The 21032-nt window shown below is 35.3% G+C and overlaps 1 protein-coding gene and 1 long non-coding RNA gene across 9 annotated transcripts in view; one reads left to right on the top strand and one right to left on the bottom strand.

Moving 5' to 3' along the window:
- Positions 1–12357, top strand: part of LOC127864687 (uncharacterized) — a 192174-nt gene extending 179817 nt beyond the window's left edge. For 6 of the 7 annotated variants that reach the window (XR_008042208.1, XR_008042209.1, XR_008042205.1 and 3 more), the window contains one exon: positions 12156–12357. The gene's annotated coding sequence lies outside the window, so the exon portion shown is untranslated. Of the gene's footprint in view, positions 1–2934; positions 3036–3288; positions 3429–4981; positions 5145–5547; positions 5645–5896; positions 6049–6611; positions 6729–9773; positions 9896–11993; positions 12112–12155 lie in introns of all 7 variants that reach the window. The other variant, XM_052404588.1, reaches the window with a different exon arrangement.
- LOC127864698 (uncharacterized) lies at positions 12261–12789 on the bottom strand. Of its 2 annotated transcripts, none has more exons than XR_008042220.1 (3): positions 12652–12789; positions 12476–12607; positions 12261–12387 (listed from the first exon to the last, which is right to left on the bottom strand). It is a non-coding gene; the product is annotated as an uncharacterized LOC127864698 (long non-coding RNA). The 2 variants fall into 2 exon arrangements; XR_008042221.1 differs by having other exon boundaries at positions 12269–12387; positions 12432–12607.
- Positions 12790–21032: the final 8243 nt, after the last annotated feature.

Raw genomic sequence — 21032 nt, 5'->3', positions numbered from 1 at the left:
TTAGTGATATGTGATACATATGAACACATTTTTAGATCTGTTTTAACCTTACTCTGTAAAGCATTTATTGTAATAACCCTATGTTAAGTATTGTGCTGTAATGCGTGGTCAACTTTTGGCTCGTTACCACTCTAGATGCCTTATTTGTTAATCTAATCTCGATGAAACTTGGCAAGAATTATATATTGATGCTACCACAGGGGCAACATATATCACTTAATCTTGATACAACTTAGTGGGTATGCTTATATTGACAATATGTATGCCAATTTGGAGTTCAGGTTATGTGCTATGTCAAATTGTAGAACTCCACTCCAGATGCCACATTTATGACTCAATTTGATGAAACTTGGTCAAAATGTTTATCTTTTAATTTTTGAGGCTAAGTTTCTTTCAATGTAACATTCATCCAAAAACTAGGTCACCAGGTACAATATATAAAAACCTTCTTTTCACTTTAGAACTCACATTATTAACTCATTCTTGGTGAAACGTGGTCATAATGTTAATCTTGGATGCTTGACATTGGATTCACATCATGTGCATTCAAAAACTAGGTCACTAGTTCAAATGTTCTTAATAACTTGTTACCACTCAAAATAACTATATTGACACTCAATCTTCATCAAACTTCTTTTGAATGATTTTTATGCCCCCATTCGAAGAAGAGGGGGTATATTGCTTTGCTCATGTCGGTCGGTTGGTCTGTCGGTCCGTCCACCAGGTGGTTGTCAGACGATAACTCAAGAACGCTTGGGCCTAGGATCATGAAACTTCATAGGTACATCAGGTGATCATGACTCGCAGATGACCCCTATTGATTTTCGAGGTCACTAGGTCAAAGGTCAAGGTCATGGTGACCCGAAATAATAAAATGGTTTTCGGATGATAACTCAAGAACGCATACGCCTAGGATCATGAAACTTATTAGGTAGATTAATCATGACTTGCAGATGACCCCTATTGATTTTGAGGTCACAAGGTCAAAGGTCAAGGTCACGGTGACCCAAAATAGTAAAATGATTTTCGGATGATAACTCAAGAACGCTTTTGCCTAGGATCATGACACTTCATAGGTACATTGATCGTGACCCGCAGATGACCCCTATTGATTTTCAGGTCACTAGGTCAAAGGTCAAGGTCACAGTGACAAAAATCGTATTCACACAATGGCTGCCACTACAACGGACAGCCCATATGGGGGGCATGCATGTTTTACAAACAGCCCTTGTTGTATTTTGTCTAGACCAAGTTTGAAATCGGGTCACATCTTTCCATTAACAAGGTAAAAAAGTTAAATCATAGACGGTGACCACTCTAGAAGCCATATGTATTGACTCAATCATGTTCAAACTGGCATTGGACCTCTGAAGCAATTCAGTCGTGTTGTGCACAATCAATATATAAATTATTTTGACGTGTTGACAACGTGATAATTTTAATAAGATCGTTTCTAGTAAGGGACAGAATTAAAGAAAAAGTGCGATAATATGACAATTATTTAAAATACTATCTGATGTATTTGTTGACATATAAGGTATAAACCACTGAAGCAATAGCTACATCTTATCGTATCCTATGGAAAACACGTGTTTAGATCTTAGTGTTAAGATCTTTTTAGCAATTATATTGCTTTCACTTAATATGCGGATGGGTATTTCTGTTGATGAGTTTCACATTCCTAGAATGTTCTAATATGACAAGTTTCGAGATGATTCGTGGGAGAAAATGTAAATATTAGTGAATTGCAGAGCGCACGTAGAACTATGAAACGGTAAAAAAAGAAATATACACGACGTGCTGCCATGTCGTGTTATTTTTCAATAATTAAGAGCGAATATATTATAAACGTTTTAATTTCTTTTTTGGCGTATCTTTATGATTACAAATCTTCCATATGACAAAGCCTAAACTGCTAAGTAAGACATCAAAACGGCTAAGTAAGACACCGAAACTGCTAAGTAAGACATCAAAACGGCTAAGTAAGACACCGAAACTGCTAAGTAAGACACCGAAACTGCTAAGTAAGACATCAAAACGGCTAAGTAAGACACCGAAACGGCTAAGTAAGACACCGAAACTGCTAAGTAAGACACCGAAACTGCTAAGTAAGACACCGAAAGTGTTAAGCAAGACTTGTTAATGGAATTTTAATAATGGAAATATTGTATTTAATATGTTTTTCTTAATGATGGATGTCTTTTAGTGTTATGAAGGACATTAATTAAAAATGTACAAAATCGTAATAAACACTGTAATGATTCTATACGGAACTTAAGAATAATTTTGCAACGATCCCATTCAGGTTGTTATATTGTATGAGTAAACACTGTGAAACTCGTTTTCATGAAATGTTAGGTACCGTTACACGAAAATTATGTGCGCACCAAAGTTCGCTTGCTTCTACTTCTAAAATACAACAACTGATGCCCGTTGATTTATACCGAACAGTTGCTACGCATTTTCGAGAGGATGGGAAATTAGATATCTGGCTGCGGTATAAGAAGCGCTTTCAGATATCAACTATTTAGTTGGCTTGTGATCACTTGTGGAGTTTATGCGCATGTTCAATTTATATTTCAATTACGAAGGGAAAGTGTTATTCGCGTGTTAAGCTAGTTGTTGTTTTAAATTCCCAATAGTTGGCAAGTATTATTTGGAAAATATTTAAATGTCAGAGGTACATGACTGTATATAGGTATACTTGCCAATATTTGGACTTAATAACATGATGATAATGCATTTTCAACGGAATACTACCTTACATGTTCATTTTTCAATAAAATAAGTGATGCAAGGTGCAGCTCGAACTAAGATTTAATTACAACATATGTTGTCGCAATATGAATTCCATGCTAACAGGTTATTTACTGTGACTTTATCGTCCAAGTAAATACGTCAAATTAATCACTGAACATTGTTCTCTTTCCGCAGTCCAGAGTATGGCTACAGCTCCGAAGTACGTGCAATCTTTACAATATCAAGGCCATTTTCGAAACTTCAAGTCTTCTACCAAAGTTTTAAGTTGAACTCAGGTAAGTCTTCAGGGCCATCCTGACCCTCTTGTTTCAATAAGCAAGATGCAGATTATTTTCAAATAAGGATATTTTGGATTGTTTTCAAATAAGGAAATTATTGATTTTTTTAAAGATAATTTGTGCAATTAAGAAATATGTTGTTGTGTTTTTCAGTGTACTTAAAATACTGAATGTGTCTTATTTTAAAAGAAAATGTCTGTTTTCTATTTATTCTATGTTCAAATGTCCCCAGTCTCTCTTGCAACATTAGAAGCTGTAGTTGAAGTGTGAAAGAGAGGAAGAGTTGACATGAAATTGCTGCTTCAGCCTTCATTCGAACATCAGCAGCAGCAGCAACAACAACACTTAAAATTCAGCAATCAACAGTTCAATTGACGAAGGCTTTCACATGTACGTGACTTGAGAAAACTTAATTGGAGATTCCTTTTTGGTGAATGTTTTCTTTAATATTTGAGTGGATAATAACAATTGAGCCTTCTTCATGTGGTCAAAGTATCGTCCATGCAGGCTAATCTAGGTTAACACTTTTCAAGATAATCTGGGTTAACACTTTTCAGGCTTATCTGGGTTAACACTTTTCGCTTTAATGGTATTTTTTGTATACAGGAAGTTTTTTTGGCAAAAATCTAGTTAAGGCCGAGTGTCGACAAAGGATTAGCCTGTGAGAACTAAACAGGCTAACTTGAGACAATATTTTCACACATACATTTAACCCCATTTTCACAGAGTGAGGCTCAATATTGTGAATTATCAAAATGTGACCATGTCATATACATGTGGCATTATGATTCTGTCCATGTGACCTTGTCATATACATGTGGCATTATGATTCTGTCCATGTGACCTTGTCATATGCATGTGGCATTATGATTCTGTCCATGTGACCTTGTCATATACATGTGGCATTATGATTCTGTCCATGTGACCTTGTCATATACATGTAGCATTATGATTCTGTCCATGTGACCTTGTCATATACATGTGGCATTATGATTCTGTTCATGTGACCTTGTCATATAAATGTGGCATTATGATTCTGTCCATGTGACCTTGTCATATACATGTGGCATTATGATTCTGTCCATGTGACCTTGTCATATACATGTGGCATTATGATTCTGTCCATGTGACCTTTTCATACCTTGAGAACCCACTGCATCTACAAACTATAAACTCATCACTTTTTATTACAATTTTACTTTTCCATTCCCTTGTTGCGAAATTACATCATTATTTTGCCCCAACCTTACAACTCTTTGTTTTCATTTGTCTATGGCAAAATGATGTATTAAATGACATCATTAAACAAAAAAGAAACCAGAAACAATTTTGTTCAGTCTATGTTAACTTTGTGTTGTAATTATGAGAGTTAAATAGTATTTTAAAATACTATGGGTAAAATTATGGCGGCTGTTAGTGGTTTGCATCTGACATTATGTCTGCTCTATATTTCAAAACATTGGATCATCATGAAAGTTGGTGATAAAGTTTTTTGTCATAATCTCTCGTCCAAGTTTAGTTAGCAGCCAGATTGAATTTAGCACTTTCACTGTATATTTTTGTTTAATGAAGAAAAATTGACCAAATTAAACTTGTCTGGCATTGCACTCATAATAAATGTAACCCAGTCTTCTAAACAGGATTTTGTTGGCATTCCCGTCGTTCATTTATTTGGATTATGAACTGAGTGAAAAATTGTGCCCTGTCTAAGCATAAATACCATAATAATTTATGCAATTGGCGTAATTTTCTTGATTATATACATATCTTTTGGTGAACTGTTTTCATTGCAAAACTATGTAATGCTTTGTTTAGTGTATGTCCTGTGTCTAACTTTATGTCACATGGTGACTTACCTTAAGTAAAGGACCTTGTAGGGATGGATAGGATGATTTCCTGCTAATGCTACTGGAGTTTCACTTTGTTGATATTTTATTCCACAGGAAAACATGTCAATTACCAACGCATATGTCCCTGAAAACCTGGCCAAGCTTATAAACAGTGCTAATGTGCCAAACGTGACCCTTCAGAGAAATGGGATTCCAGGACAAATGTCAAACCGTTACCAATCTGGGCTCCAGCAGCAGACTCGGCCGTGGTGGGCAGGTTTATAAAGCACCCATGGTCTCAATGCTCTCTGAACATCTCAATCTCTCAGAAGCCTCAGTTGTGGGGGCAGGTTTATGATGTACCCATGGCCTCACTGCTCTCTGAACTGGGTTTGATTGGTAGATGGTCATCTTGTGACAAAGCCCTAACTTATCATTGGCTAAGTAACTTTTGCACAATATCCAATTAATCATTCTGTATCTCATCACACATGGGAATTCAGAGGCTGTGTAGCTGATATTCTATTCAGGGTTATTAACTAACATTGTGCCCTCAGTTGTGTAAAGTTGTGTGAATATCTTTGTTTAAAAAAAGGAGAACGCATAAAACATTTGCATCACTTGTAATCAAAAATGTTCGATGAAGGAACAATCATTTTGCAATATGACAAATATTCCAGAATAAATATGTCTTTTGACGGATCTTGGTCAGTGTCTAGCAGTGTCCAGGCAAACAAGTCAAGTCAGCAAAGCAGCAATAAGAGCAGCAGCAGTCAAGTAAGTTGTCTTCCATGTTTGAGCTACCTGTGTATGATCTTAATTGTATATGACACAATTAATTCAACAACACTGATGCATATGAAAGGTAGCTATTACATGTATTAATGCACAAATTAAAGAATAACTTTCTTTATAATTTTCATTCATTATCAAACCTTCGTTTCAAAACATATTTAAGCATATTGATATATTGACCATGCTTTGATGTATTGTTTGATTTAATCACTCTGCCTCTCGTTTACTTACCAGGCTGAGGGTCGCCCAAAACCACCCAGTGCCTTGCGATGAAAACCTCCAACGGGACTGTGACCTTGCCCTTGTACTCACCTAATCATCAGGTTGAAGGTCACATGGGCTTAGATAGATACTGCAGTAAGAAGAAACCATGCAAGGTTTTAAAGGTACTTGATCACAGATTGTATGAGTAGTTTGACTGACCCGAATGACATAACTAAGCACATTTAAAAGTACAAACATATAACTACAAAGTGTATACCAATATTTTGCAGTATGGTATTGCAAATTGATTTTATTCCTTTTAATACATAATACTATTAATAATCACAGTGTAGAACTCAAAATAAGGCAGTTTTTAATAATGTTTGAAAAATGATATTGAAAACTCCATGACCATGTTATTTTAAATTGTTCCATCTGTATTTGTAAACAAAATGACTGCAGAACAGGGCATCACTTAGTAAATCTATTAACATTTACCTTTAAGTTTGTATTATTTACATTTTTGTTTTTGTCAAAATGACTTTAAAACAGGGCATCAACAGAACCATCTATATGTATTAAGATGTTCATTAAAATATTGCTCAATTACTCACAGTAAACAGAATTTCTACAGAAATAAAAATACTTTAAAATATTGCTCCATTGTTTTAATGTAAAAGAATTGACTACATAACAGGACTATAACTTTAAACTTTTCCCCTAAAATATTTTATATCATTTTCAGTAAAGAAGATGAGTTCACAATATGACATCCGAGACTGCAGGGACAAAATGAGTGTCCTCACTTCAGCAGTGGAGGCCAATACACAATACGAGAGTTTCCAGCGGCTTACCTTATCTGGTATGTATGGGTTTATTTTAAACCTAATTATTATATGATTTAGTTAGGTAAGAATATATATGTATGTAGTTTAAATTTAGATTTAATATTATTCACTGAAGTTAAAATATGAGAACAATTACAACAATATTTGTGTTCAACATCAGTCAGCCAGTAAATAATTTTTTATCCCCGCCGAAAAAATTAGGAGGGGATTTAGTATTAGTCTCCGTCCGTCTGTCTGTCTGTGTGTCTGTGCGTCCTTCCGTCGGAAACTTTGTCCAGAGCATAACTCCAAATCTATTCAATGGATTTACTTTAAACTTAGAATATAAACCGATGGCAACTAGGAGAATTGCAGTGACCAAGAACCATAACTCTGTCTACCTAGGTTTTTGAATTGTCTCCCCTTTTAAATAATTAAAGTAAATTTTTGACCGGAGCATAACTCTAAATCTACTGAAGGGATTTACTTGAAACTTGAAATATAAACAGATGGCAAGTAGGGAAAGTGCAGTGACTAAGAACCAGAACTATATCTACCTTAGATTTTGAATTATCTTCCTTTATTTAATTTCAAAGTAAATTTTTGTCCAGAGCATAACTCTTAATTTACTGAAGGGATTAATGTGAAACTTGAAATATAAACAGATTGCGAGTAGCAGAAGTGCAGTGACTAAGAACCATAACTCTATCTACCTTAGTTATGAAATTATCCCCCTGTATTTAATTTCAAAGTAAATTTTTGTCCGGAGCATAACTCTGAATCTACTGAAGGGATTAACTTGAAACTTAAAAAAGTAAACAGATGGCAAGTAGGAGAAGTGCACTTACTAAGAACCATAACTCTATCTACCTTTGTTCTTGAATTACCTCCCTTTATTTTATTTAAAAGTTAATTTTTGTCCGGAGCATAACTCTAAATCTACTGAAGGGATTTACTTGAAACTAGAAATATAAACAGATGGCAAGTAGGAGAAGTGCAGTGAACATGAACCATAACTCTTTCGGCTGTATTTTTTAATTATCTCCATTTATTTATTTTAATTATTTTTTTTATATTATATTTTATTTATTTATATTTTTTAATTATATTTAATTAAATTTTATAGTACATATTTTAGCTTTTCAATTTTTAATATCTCCCTTTATCTTATTTTTCAATAATATTTCAATTTGAACAACAAAGAACTCTGTAAAATAAATAGATGAGTTTAAGGAAAAATACAGTGACAAACAACAGTAACTGTTTATAGTCCTCTTCTTTAATTACCTCACTTTCTTTTATTTCCTAATATTTTATTCTCTACAGCATATCTCAAACACTATATAACTAATTGATCCTTGAAATATAAATGGATGGCACAGGTGCAATGTTTTACAAATATTATTTTACTCTCTAAAACAAATGTTGTCATACACGCAAACACATGTTGGCAGGGATTTGGCATTATTGTGACAAGCTCTTGTTTTTCTAAAAAATGCAAATGTGTGTCGAATATATCAATAGGACATTGTGTTTGTCATAAATCAATTTAAAATATTAAATTAGTATACAACAGTGCACTCATTCTGACACGTTTTTTCCACCATACTTTTTGTCGCTTTGTAAGGATGCAATTAAAAAAAGTGTGTATCTGACTTTACATCAGACCCCTATTAGAAGTAGAGCCCTGCCTATAAAGAGACTAATCCAGTACCGACCTGTGCACATGTCTTTTGCAATAAACAAGCTGTCATACTTGCACTTGTCTTTGGCGTATTCTCAGATGAGTCACTTTATCAATGTATTCAAGGTTAATTTTTACTTTAAAAAATAACAGTGCGTAAATGTAAACCCTGTAAATTCAAGTTATTTCAAAATAAAACACAAGTAAATTACTTTTAAACTGTTCTCACGTTAGTTTTTGTTATTGTACTGAAACATAAAAAAGTGTTGCATTTGGTAAATCTTCATATATGTATAACACTTTTTCTAGAACAAGTATATTTAAACCATTTCTTGTAGGGGCCTACATGCCAAGAGTATTTTATGCCCCACTTCAAAGAAGAGGGGGTATATTGTTTTGCGGGATGTTTGCCGGTCTGTCGTCCGTGTTTTGGTAGACCAGTTTATTTCCTATAACTTACTCGTCAACGAATTGATTTATTGGCTTCATACTTCACATGTGCATTGGTCTTGGTCAGTAGATGACCTCTATTGAAATTGGGGTCACTTGTTCAAAGTTCACTGTCACAATAATTGTGAAAATCATCTGATCAATAACTCGTCAGCAAATTGACCAATAGGCTTGATACTTCACATATGCATTTGCCTTGGACAGTAGATGACCCCTATTGAAAATGGGGTCGATAGGTCAAACATCAATGTCACAATACGTGTGAAAATCCTTTCCGATCAATCAATCGTCAACAAATTGACCTATTGGCGCGATACTTGACATGTACATTGACCATGGTCGGTAGATGTGCCCTATTGAAATTGGGGTCACTAGGTTAAAGGTCAAAGTCACTGTCAAAATAAGTGTTAGAATCATTTCCAATTAATAACAAATTTACCAATTGACTTGAGACCTCACGTGTACATCGGTCTTAGACAGTAGATGATGTCTATTGAAATTTGGGTCTCTAGTTCAAAGGTCAAGGTCACTGTGACATTAAGGGTTAAATTGGTATCAATTCGATATGTCATCAAAGGATTGAGTGATGGGTGTCAAGGCTCTGTTTTCGGAGGCATCTGTCTCAGACTGCGGAGCTCTTGTTTTTATTTAAACATTCTTCAAATAATTTTTGGGGATAAACCAAAATGTACTAATGTTCTCTCTCTCTATTGATTTAAGCTTCAATGCATTGAATGCATTCACAGTTTCCACACGCTTTACAACTCTAAAACATCGTGGGCACAAGGTGGGCTTTAGTTAAATCTTTTGACATTACCTTGTTGATTTGATAGGTCGAGGCTCTGACAAGTGTTTTGTCGGGTTGAAATCAGTTGGGTTTGTCCTTGAAAACGCTAGTATTGCCTTTAAATTGTTTTGTTTGATGCATGATTTACTTTTATTCCAGAAAACCTGGGTAGCAGAGTAATTAGTATATCCCAGGAGCATTTTCAGTCATCTTCTCCAGATTATGAGATCCCCATGCTCCACAACCCTCAGTCTATGAACATCATGCAGAGCGAACCTTGGGTTAGTTTTCCTTTTTCATGGCCTTACTTTCAGAGATTGGTGGGTGCATGTAGATTTAACCTTGTGTGTCAATACATCTTTCAATCCAGCTGTGGTTTTTTTTGGTCGTCTGTGAGCTAGTCTGTCGGTCGGTCGGTCCGTCAGTCGGTCCTTATTAAGTGTCCGCTCTCTAATTCAAGTTATTTTCATCCGATCTTCACCAAACTTGGTCAGATGATGTCTAGGTCAAGTTCGAATGTGGGTCATGCCGGGTCAAAACTAGGTCACGGGGTTACTAAGTGCGTTTTGAAAATTGAGCATGGTGTCTAGTACTTTTTAAAAATTAAGCATGGTGTCCGCTCTCTTATTCAAGTAGTTTTCTTTTTTTATTCCATTTTTAGCTTGACTATTATATATGAAAAATATATTGTGGAGCTATCCTACTCACCCCGGTGTCGGCGTTTCCATTAGCGTGCAAATGTTAACGTTTTCGTATTTTCCCTTGACATATTGCTTTCATATTTTGCATACTTGTTTACCAACATGACCCCAACCTATAAACAAGAGCAGACAACTGTATCAAGCATTTCGACAGAAATATTGCCCCTTATTTACTTAGAATGTATTATTGATAAATCTATGTTAAAGTTTGCGTACTACCCCAAGTGCTTTATATACCATTTTGCAAGCTTTTGTATTTTCTGTTATTTCGTAAATTTTAGTATTTCGTAAAAATCTGAAAAATGACCATTATTTGTAACGCGTGATGTTGCATCTTTATAAAATAGCATTACCCACTGTAAGGTGTGCTCACTAAATCCGAAATGGCGAGGCATTTAAACATAAACCCATGATCCATACTGTCGAAGGCTTTATTATATCGGAAAAAATAGGAGACCGTTTTCGTTACTTTCATCCATTAGTTCAATAATTTCATGCAAAAGTCTTACATTTTCGCCATTATATCTTCCTTTGATAAATCCTGTTTGATTTACACTGGTTATATTATTTGAAAGAGGTTTTATTCGATTGGCAATGGATTTTGTAGCTATTTTGTAATCAACGTTAAGAAGCGAGATGGGCCTCCAGTTATCGATCAAAAGGGTGTCCTTTCCGGTCTTAGGTAGTAAAGTAATTATGCTTTGTTTTTGCAATTCTGTTATATTATTGGTGTCTAAAGAATAGTTAAGAGAATTAACGACATATTGCTTAATATAATTCCAAAATATTTTGTATAATTCTGCAGATATGCCATCTGATCCTGGACTTGTATTGTTTTTCATGTCTAGCAATGCTTTAGCGCATTCATACTCTGATAGGTATCTTTGTTCATTTTGCGTTTGTTCTGGGTTTATTTTATTGCAGATATTGGTATGGAAACGTTCATGATGTTTATATCTATATTGTTGTCTTTTTTATAAAGATTCTCATAAAATTTGGCAGTGTTTTAATATTTTGTTTTGATCACGTATTACGGCATTATTATTAGTTTTTAGTTGTTCAAGTAGTTTTCATCAGAGCTTCACCAAACTTTGTCAGAAGTTGTAGCTATATGATGTTTAGTTCAAGTTCGAACATGGGCCTTGCCGGGTCAAAAACTAGGTCACGGGGTCACTTAGTGCGTTTTAAACATTGAGCATGGTGTGCGCTTTTTTTGTGAAGACAACATGCAAAATAACCTGTGTCAATGCGGCATGTGGGGGTATTTGTCATGTCCGTGACAAAGCTCTAGTATTGGTTCATTTATTTTATAGTAGTGAAGTTTTCAGTCAAAAGTAAAATGTGTTTGCATCGGTTGCCTTTTGCCTACCTCACACATACATCTCAGTAAAACTCTTCTCCAGCACGTTTTATTTGCTATTGGCTAGTTGGCCCTTTCTTATTGTTATAAATGATAAGGTGATATTTTTTTCCAATGGAAGAAATGTATGTTTCTCGAATATCAACCCATATTTCCTGATTGATGGTAAGATTTATAGTTAGTTGGTAATAAAGTGGTTATGATTAACTTTTAATGTAACTCAATGTATAAAAGTGCTATTCTTGTTCTTGTTTATCATCCGTAACACACATACAATGAACAACTGACATTAACTGTTATGAGTCTTTCTTTTTTCAGACGTCCCTTGACGAAATCAAACCAGCAAATCAGAAGGACAGCCTGCTGCAACCGTTATTATCATATTAACCCCATACCGAAAAAGCTCAGAGATATAAAGGCTGTTTAAGATGTGCTTGTCTCTACATACCCCGTGTCTGGTGTGAACATGTACAATTGAAGGTCTCTACATACCCCATGTCTGGTGTGAACATGTACAATTGAATGTCTCTACATACCCCATGTCTGGTGTGAACATGTACAATTGAAGGTCTCTACATACTCCATGTCTGGTGTGAACATGTACAATTGAAGGTCTCTACATACTCCATGTCTGGTGTGAACATGTACAATTGAAGGTCTCTACATACTCCATGTCTGGTGTGAACATGTACAATTGAAGGTCTCTACATACCTCATGTCTGGTGTGAACATGTACAACTGAAGATCTCTACATACTCCATGTCTGGTGTGAACATGTACAATTGAAGGTCTCTATATACTCCATGTCTGGTGTGAACATGTACAATTGAAGGTCTCTACATACCCCATGTCTGGTGAAAATATGTACAATTGAAGATCTCTACATACCTCATGTCTGGTGTGAACATGTACAATTGAAGGTCTCTACATACCTCATGTCTGGTGTGAACATGTACAATTGAAGGTCTCTACATACCTCATGTCTGGTGTGAACATGTACACTTGAATGTCTCATCTTTGAAATTGGGACACATGGAAAATTAGTGATTTGATTCAGACAGAAATCGCATAGTGACAAATCACAACAAAAAATGGAAAGCCAGAAAGTCTTGTGGCCAGCAATGTTTTTATGTGACTTCTAAGTTGTGTTCAAAGAAAAACAATAGTTCATGTTTTATTGGAACTATGATGCTGTCAGTCATTTTATGTTGAAGGCTTTAAATAACTATATTTAAATATAATAAGATAAAGATTTCTTGATAAAAGCAATAATGTCAAATAGTATTTTAAGCGCAAAATTTACAAGTCTATCCAAGTACTGTGTCTGTATTATGACATTTTATTTTGGAAATGTTAAGGAAAATATAATGTTACTATTAAATATATGTCTATGAATGTTGATTTTAACATTTGTCAAAGCTGTTTAGATGATGCTGGTAACTGACAAAATTTAAAGAAATGTATTATTTTCATGTAATGAGATGCTTCAGTTTTTTTGTGGCTTAACATGTAATATAGAGGTGGTAGTCACAAGAATTGTTAAGCTAGATGGAGAATGTTTATGCTATGGCTCTGATACTCTTAAGTGTGCCCATTGGTGTCAGATTTTTATCAAGAATATTTTTTATTGTCTTACAATTTCTTGAAAATATTGATTAATTTCAGACAAAAACATTTAATCTTCCTTAAATTGTCTTTTCTGTATTTACGACCAGTTATTTATTAATTTGCATGAATTAGATTTATGAATGACTTTTGTGTTGCTTAAAAAGCTTTATTTGTTTTGAAACTGAGTATTTAAAAACGAAAATATGAGGTGTAGGAATAATAGCGGAAGTTATAATAATTATTTTTTTGTTTTTGTAAAGTTTATTATGCTTTATATGTTTGTGTATAGGCATTTAGACGACCAGATTAACTTGACCAATAATTAGTGATCACTGTATATATCGGTCAGTACATTTGTCACTTGTATATAGAGCGATTGCGAAATGATTGTATTTGCAATCTAAATCATGCGTTTGTTGTTGCCATTTTGATTTTCACTGTTAACATTTATTTGTACTAACAATTTTCATCATGTACATCTTTTAGGTGCCAGATAATAAAAAAACATTGCTTGTGAGAATGCTCATTTAAAACTTTCTTAATGATACAGAACAACACATTCTGAAGAGGCTAATAAATTATGCTTTAGGCAAAAGGAACATCATGTTGCTAGTATATGTACTGCTTTTCATTAACTAAAGTCAAACAACTATTGAAAGATTGGTATAACTTTGTTTTGCATTATCTTTACTACTTGGAAATCAGTCAATTGCAAATCAAGCGAGAGTGATTTAACATGCAAACACTTGTCAATAATTGAATTGTCTCTCTTTGTACGTAAGATATAGGGATGTTGTTGCTTGAAAAACAAAGTTGTATCCGTTGTTAGATAATGCTTTTGTTCATCTCTTAACATAACAAGTACATTCATACAGTTATTAAAAATATGACACTCTTTATTCTCAGCCATCAGTTTGTATTGGGATTTTGTGGAATACTTACTAAACTAATATACGTCTGTTTAATGAATGAATAGCTATGGTACAATATGATACTCAGTGTTACAAAACATGTGTAATAAAAATATAATGTCATTTATTTGAAATCATAAAATTTAGTTGTCCATTCAATGCTTACAGTTTTGCAATTGCGATGATAAAGGAAATGTTCTGCTCAAAATGTCTTTTTAAGACATGTGAAAATTGTAGCAATCATATTGTACTTGTATTTATATTATACATGATAATGATTTACTTACGGCTGATGATAGCGGCTGTTTACTATTTGTGTTACAGTTAGTTTCACTCGACCATTAGACCATATTTCCTTAAAAATGTGATTGTTTATATTGAACTTTAATTGAATGCATGAAACATGATTGTTCTGTTGCTTAACAGCTGAAAATAGCTTGATGTTTGTAAAATTGTATGAAATGTTTCAAATAAATCATATTGATTACATAAAAAAATATAATTAGATTTTGCCTTACTTTGAATGCATAACAAACAAATGTTACCATACAACCATATTAGTATTGAACTTAATTAATACTTTAAGATGCAATTTTTACAATAATGTGTTAATATTGTCATCCATTCCAAATAAGCATTGTGCATTCGTAAATATAGGGTGTATATACACTGCTTAGATGCCTTTTTTAAATTGCTTGTGTACGTTATATTGATTAAAGACTCTTATGTATTGCATATTTGTGTGTGCCTATGTCTTACTTATCTCTTGATTGTCCTTAAATTACTGCAAATAGTATTTTAATAATGTTAAAATATTTATATAAACTATAACCAGGTTATCTGTTAATTTTAGTTTCATACATTGTATTGTCTAGCTAATTAAATTGAAGTGTCTATATTCTCGCCAACATGCATTGTCTGTGTATGGTTTAGACAAGCACATTACACAATTCGTGTTGTTTTTCTCCATCATTAATAACTAATGTTTATTCTGTAGAGGTTGCATTATACTAAATATTTCAGTTGTGCAATTCTTTGCTCTCTTAATAAATCAGCACTATTTATTGATTTTTTATATGGGCACTTCCCATGACTTTATTCGTGAATATTTCTTTGAATGTGCGTTAGGGAAAACATTGTTTGCTTAAAGGTTAGAAACTTAATGTTGACATCTTGAAAGATGGCAGTAAACATTTAACTGCAGAGTAGCTGTGAAAAAGATTGCTGTTAAACAATGTAAGACAGAACTCCACGCAAAATATGTCATGCATGCAATATGCATGAACTATCTTTTTAAAATAATTTGGATCTGAATTATCTTTAAGAAATGGTATGGTTATGAGGGTCTCTATGTGCAAATGTTGCATTTATTTAGTGTACAAGTTATTGCTTAATCATTGAATTTGTTATGGAAATAATATAGTTTATGTGACTTAAAGAGATATACATGTTTATGTTATTGATGTTTTTTTTGCTGATCCAAGTCTGTTCCTGCACACTATTTAAAGTAGATAACTACAAGTTATCTCATTTAAATGGGAATAGTATTGTACTGTGGAAAAGTGTTGCGAGTTCAAATAAAAATACTATGAACCGTTGTATTAGTACTATATTGGCTCCCCTATTGAAACTAGGGGACACATATTGATTTTAGCCTATCCGTCCATTAGTTCGCCGTCATACTTTGGTCGACATTGGTTTACAGTCAATATATTATGAAATATTCCATTAAGAGCTTTCACATTGTAATTGGCGTTCGCGGAGATTTAATATCGTTTGATTTTGGATTTCTCCGCTAAAGTGTCAATGTCACAGGGGTCTCTAATGTGAAAATGGTTACAATGACTGGATTAAGACTTGAGCACACCATCGTCTTTGCATTCAGTATAAACTTGACGTAACGTTAAAGAAATCGCTTTTAGGAAATACACCACTAAGACGTTTGCACACTTTTCATCATGGTGACAGAGACGTTATTGAGACGTCGTCAATAATAATAATTTTACTAAATCATGCTGGTAAATCCTAAAATTTGAGAACTGCTGTGATGCAATTTGATGCTGACGAAGTCATGTCGCCAGAATAGCTGCATGCTATTGGTCAAAGCAAAATTTTCAAATGCAGACTTCTCTCTGTTGATAACACAGTATTGTTTTCAATATATCAAATAACACACATTTTAGGGAAAGACATTTATGAAAACCTATTGGTAAATGCCATTTGTCTTGTATTGTGAGACAGAACTACCTAGTAGTAGAGTGCCCATGATACATGTAGAAGGAAAATCGTTCAATTATCTAACCACACATGTGTGACGTATGCAAGTCAAAATAGTCTACGGACATTTACCAGTTTGCTTATAATAAACAACACAAGGTGAATTCACTATTCTATCGGCAAGTATTGTGCTTAGATGTTCTATTTATAAGACGCAATGAGATTTGTACACGGGTCTTGTAAGAATATGAATACTGAATAAACTACTCTGGAGTTATTACCAAACCTTGCGTGCCTTTTTTAAAGCGGAAAGCGTAGCCATTGATGGGAAAGTTCGCAGGCTTGGCTTGAGCTACTCTGGCCGCATATGCCATAAGACCGATTTTCGCATGACGCGGATGATATAGTTTTATTTGAATATGGGGAAAAAACTGCGTCTCAAAGCCTAACAACTTATTTGGCATATTAAATGTAAGTATAAATAAGAAACATATTTTATCTATGCCAATTAGAATATATCATGTGGCTACAAGGTAGAAATCGTTTTTTTGCGCTTTAAAACTTAAAAACAATCGCGTTTGTCGAAATGGACGTATACGTCTTGAAATCCTACTTTCGGTTTTAAAAGCGGTACCGTTTAAAAGTAATAAATTACTTACTAACTAGGCTATATATTTAATTTAATCTTTGTCAATTAGAATATATCCGATGATTACAAGATATAAATCCATATTTTGTTGCGTTTTAAAACTTAAAAATAATCGCGTTTGTCGAAATGGACGTTTACGTCTAGAAGTCCTACTTTCGGTTTGTTTTAAAAGCGGAACCGTCTGAAAAATAATAAATTACTTGCTAACTAGGCTATATATTTAATTTTATCTATGCCAATTACAATATATCTGGTGGTTACAAGGTAGAAATCTGTCTTTTTGCGTTTTAAAACTTAAAAATAATCGCGTTTGTCGAAATGGACGTATACGTCTAGAAATCCTACTTTCGGTTTTAAAAGCGGTACCGTTTGAAAAATTATTAATTACTTGCTAACTAGACTTTAGATTTAATGACAATTTTCAACATTTTCAAATTGCATCTATATGTATTGATTAACAAGTATTTCATTTATGGTCAGAGGCAAAGTGTGTGGCTTTAATCAAAAATCAACAAACCATATGTTTTGATCACAAAGAAATACATAATAAACCATGTGAGGACACATGATGTGTTCTCACGAAGTAAAATAATAAAGCAGTACTTAAACTTTTCTTTTAACTTTAAAAACATAGAACGTCTATTTTCTACCTTTATTTCTAAGTCAGGATTATTTTTTAATTTTTTTCTGGTGTGGTTTTATGTTGTTTTTTTTTGTTGTTTCTTTGTTTTTTTTGAGGGGGGGGGCAGTAGGAAACCCCACCTGTGCGGTATGGTGACAGCCAATAAAACTCACATGCTGCCAAGAACAGGAATTGAACTGAGTGTGTTAATCAGAGTTTATTGACAGGTCCTACTGGCCTCTTCACGAGGTCTATATAGTCCGACCTGCCCCTGTGACCTTTCAGGGGAGAAAGTTTAATTTTGAGCCAAAGTAGGTCAAATTTACCCCAACTTTCCGGGTATTCGCCAAAGTTATAATTTAGATCCAAATAGACCAGTGCACGGTGGCCAATGAGACCTTAATGTGCACTGGTAGATAGACAATGTCAAGACAAATTCATGTCTGAACGCAACACCGCCAAGGGACTGCAGCACACAGCTCCGCCTTTATGGTCCACTTGTCGTCACCGGCCGTCGTCTTCATCCCCGAGACAGTTTCCCCAGTGTGTTGAGCGTACTGAGTACCGCTGTCCCGGGGTCCCTATATAAGGCCACCCCTCGATGTTCTAGTTGGCTACTCTGAGTGTAAAAGTAGCCCCAGGTCCGCCCCGTTTTTCCTCCACACTGGTGATCTTGCTGTCCCGCCATCCCCGTCCCTCTACAGACGGGACCTCTGGCAGGTCCGGGTTAGCGAGCTCTCGACATTAAACAGCAGGTAACAAGTCCGCTGCATCTTGGAGAAGACAGCAATCCCAGCAGTGTGGAAGACGTCCGTCTCGAGGGTGACGGACTCTGCTGGATTAGCAGAGTCAACCGCACAAGTGAGTGGATCTTCTGCGGGCAACTCTCGCCTCGGTCGCGACGCGCACGCTCCAGCTGCTGACCGAGTTTGACCGTTCCTACGGCGGTGACTGCATTTTAAATCATTTTTTGTGTGTGTGTCTGCAGTGCTTTGTACTGAATCAATGGCTTGTGTCTTGTGTCTGACGGGTTTGAAAACAACCAATTGCCATTACTTAAAGGAACGTGTGATATAGTAAGTTGTGTCAACTGTTTGTACATCTGATTTGTATGTATATTAGTGATAGATACGGTTATCGCATTTGTTTTGTTGAATATAGTGAATTTTGCAATTTGCTAAACGTAGCTTTGAAACCCGCGACAGAAAAATTGACGATTTATGTCCCGAACTACTTTGCACTTGAATTCTCTCTTATGGCAATACTGTTGACAACAGTGATGCCATTTTCGACGTCTCTTGGATGGAATGCCAAGAAATCGAACAGACTGCAGGTCAAGGTCGCTTTGTTGTAGTGGGCACTGGTGCAGTTCTCTGTTTTAGAACAGCTTGATGCGCAGAGGAGATTTGACAGGACCTTCGTCGCGGAAACGTCGATTGCAGTGCCAATGTGAACATAACCTTGGAAAAACCGAATAGCGTTTGCCTGAAGATGAGAACATGTCAAAACGTGAACGAGCATTTGTAATAGGATTTGTTTCTACATGTATGTATATATTTTGACTGCGGCATCGTCGCTATCTACTGTCTTCTAGGCTCTGGTCAGTTAATACATGTATCCTCAAATATAAATTCACGTGTTTTGTTCACGTAATGTGCCTGTTCCAACGCCGACTAGTTGCATATAGATTCTGTATTTTTCAATATGAAACCGAGAAATAATAATTTTATAAATATCTTAAAAAATTACTTATTACGCAACCTACCATTGGCTGCAGAGTACGGAACACCTTCCACCTCAACCTCGCACAGAGTGAGTACATCGTTAGGAGTGCTACGCGTTATCCGTACCCACTGTCCGTGCACCGGTGTAGCTAGCTCAAACGTGTATGAAACGCCGATCTCTCCAGGGTGAAACCCTTCACGAGATTGAAAGCCGGCCTCCGATAACCCGACGTAAAGCTCGACGTCTCTAAGTCTAACACCTGAAATACGTGTATAACAACTGAATACTTAGCGGCCATAGACTTAGAGAACTCAGTGGTGTAGTGGATATGGTGTCCGCCTAGCGATCGGAAGGTCATGGTATCGATCTCTACTATGGGAGCGTTCTTAAGATTACCCCTATAAACACCAAGTACTGGTTCTAGTCCCAGGAAACGAACTCGAGAGCGTTTATTACTTTAATATCAACTCGTCCAATAAACAGCTAATATTCAAACTATGGATATGCCCGATATACTGCTCGTTGATGCTTTAACATAAGTACACGTGTATATTGTCCATATATGGACAATGTTTGATTCAATGCATTTTATTTAGTAGTATTTTGATATTTCATTGACACGCGCAACGATGGACAAGTCCTGAGTATAGGAATTATTACTCAATATGCAGATGCATACTCGTGACAAATTATTGTAACCATGCGCTTATCTTTTATTTTAGACAATTGACGAATGTCCTACACGACGCATATAAGAGCCGCGTTCTGAGAAAACTGGGCTTAATGCATGTTCGTTAAGTGTCGTTCCAGATTAGCCTGTACAGTCTGCACAGGCTAATAAGGGACGACACTTTCCGCCAAAATTGGATTTTTGCTAAGAAAAGACTTCATTTATACGAAAAATGACATAACAGCGGAAAGTGTCGTCACTGATTAGCTGTGCGGGCTGCACAAGCTAATCCGGGACGACACTTAACGCACATGTACTATGCCCGGTTTTCTCAGAACGCGACTCATATGGTTAGGGTTCTTGTTAACTGTCTATTACTAGACATGTCTGAATTCCATACGCCGAAGAGAGTTGTGTAAATATGCATTACCAAACACGGCATTGTTTGGCCAAACATATTGACTTACAACACATAAAAAGCTTCTGATACGAAACATATTATTTTGACAATCTTTTTATATAAACGATTGAACGGTTTTACAGTTTACAATATATTTTCATAACGATTTTCCACACAAGAAATGACAACGCACGACAAACCCATTAATTATGAGTTTCACTTAATTGAAGGTTCACACTTACGTCCTACATTCCTGTTGTAAATCTTGACTGAGCTGCCCTCTTTAAGAATGCACTGCTCACTTACAGGTATGAGGAAAGGGCTAGAAAAGGTGTCCTAATAATTGCTCGCTCAAACCTTCACAAGACTGCTTATCGCGGCTGGAAGGGGGCCCTACACCAGCAGTCGGAACAAAAAGAAAGCAAATAGAACGAGAACAGTTCTTCTCACATTAGACGTATTTTACGTGCGCAAACCTGTGCGCAGGTACGATACAGACATACCACACTAGAATAGCTCTGATATGGAACGTACTCGTCAGAAACGGAATTGATA

Source organism: Dreissena polymorpha, chromosome 1 (assembly GCF_020536995.1).
Source record: "Dreissena polymorpha isolate Duluth1 chromosome 1, UMN_Dpol_1.0, whole genome shotgun sequence".
In the NCBI taxonomy this organism is placed as follows: domain Eukaryota; kingdom Metazoa; phylum Mollusca; class Bivalvia; order Myida; family Dreissenidae; genus Dreissena; species Dreissena polymorpha.
The sequence above is the reverse complement of the archived record's forward strand: the minus strand, read 5'-3'. Positions and strand labels throughout refer to the sequence as shown.